The 1,778-nt window shown below is 40.4% G+C and overlaps 1 pseudogene; it reads left to right on the top strand.

Annotated features, from left to right (window-relative positions):
* Nucleotides 1-374: 374 nt before the first annotated feature.
* LOC148836334 (uncharacterized) lies at nt 375-1,284 on the top strand (annotated as a pseudogene).
* Nucleotides 1,285-1,778: the final 494 nt, after the last annotated feature.

The following is a 1,778-nucleotide window of genomic DNA, read 5'->3' as shown; positions in this document are numbered from 1 at the left end:
ATTTTGATACACACTGTGACTGAATGAATACACCAAGTAATCGATTGCTCATGCTAACATCCCAAAATAATATACCGTTTCTTCAAAACTATAAACATATTCTCTTGCTTCAACACAATTTTCAATTTTGATGCACTCCCTTTTTAAAACTCTACACACAACTCTCAGTACACTAATACAGTTCTCATTGTGAGCACACCTGTCTCATTTGTATGAACATGTGAGTAACCAATGCAAATTCGATGAGCTAATGCACAAAAACATACCTCACCTGTGGAAACACAATTAACTAAAATTATACACCCAGTTCTCCTTATTCTCTCAAGTATAAAAATGCCACACAATGGCTCAGGGAAATACAAAAAAGAAAAAAAATGGAAGAACAAAGAGCACAGAGGGGTAGAGGCAGAGGAAGATGCTGAGGACAAGGAAGACAACGATACATTTCAAATGAAATAAGAGCTACTCTGGCCAACAGTGTTATCAACCGTGGCATGAGCATGTGTGAAGCTGGGCAACAAGTGCAGCCAAATTTGAATCATTACAGTGTGGCTGGAATCATGAAGACATTTCGAAGTAAGAACAGGTGTTTACAGTAAAGCTGTACAATATTTGGCTTTCTTATGTCCGGAAGACATAGGATGTCCAAATTCTCCTTTGCAGAATTCAGAGAATCGAATTGAAATTGCCTCTTCAATGAGGAACAAGAAGCTGAAATTGTCAATATGGTAAATAATGGCATCAAGCTTAGAGAAATACAAACATACATCATAGAGGAATATATTGTATATTCCATAATATAAGGAATGTTGCCATATCCACTACTGATCATGTGCTGAGAAGACACAGGGTGAGCATGAAGCAAAATGAAGTTCCATTTGAGAGGAACTCCAATTGTGTGAAAGATATGAGATACACATATGTACAAGTGAGTATATAATTTCACAATACTTTACATATTCACTATGTTGTGGTCACTGTTCTTACATGGTCACATCTTCATCCAGTGAATATTTGAGTTGGACGTAAATGCTGACCCAGTCGAATATGTCTATTTTGATGAGGTCGGATTCAATGTGGCCAAAAGGCGTCACAGAGGAAGGAACAGCATAGGACACAGAAACAGTTGAGGTCCCTGGCTAAAGGGGGGGCAGGGGGGGGGAACGTAACCATACTGTATGTGCTGCTATCAGCCTTCAAGGGGTCATCCATCTCCATGTCTCAATTACCCCAAACAACACAGCACTTCTTCTGGAATTCCTCAATACACTGTATGATCTTTAATTTCCACCCCCAGTGAGACAGCATAGGACCTTGGACCACACCACCTATGCAGTAATATGGGATAATGTCAGCTTCCACTGTGCAGGGGTCATTCAAGAGTGGTTCACCACTCACACATACAAATGATCTTCCTTCCACCCTACTCCCAATCCAATTGAAGATTTTTTTTACCAGTTGGCAATGGAAGGTATATGATCGGAACCATCTTGAAGTGACCCATCTTGAGGCAATGCATGCATCCTGTGAGGATATCACTTAAGAGGCTTGTCAAGGATGGATCCATCATGCTAGGCGCCACTTTCCTTGCTGTTTGGCCAGAGAAAACATCACTTGCGATGTTGATAAGAATATGTGGCCAAATCCACAAGATAGGCAGGACCACTGTTTTCTGTTATACTGCATATATACTGCAAGATGTCCAAATGACAGTACGTGCAGTCATCTCTCAATGTACAGTACTGAGGTATGTAACGAGGGTTTAGCAGCAAGATCTT

Source organism: Atractosteus spatula, chromosome 4 (genome assembly GCF_055471065.1).
Source record: "Atractosteus spatula isolate fAtrSpa1 chromosome 4, fAtrSpa1.hap1, whole genome shotgun sequence".
Lineage (NCBI taxonomy): Eukaryota > Metazoa > Chordata > Actinopteri > Semionotiformes > Lepisosteidae > Atractosteus > Atractosteus spatula.
This window is presented reverse-complemented; position numbering and strand designations above follow the sequence as displayed.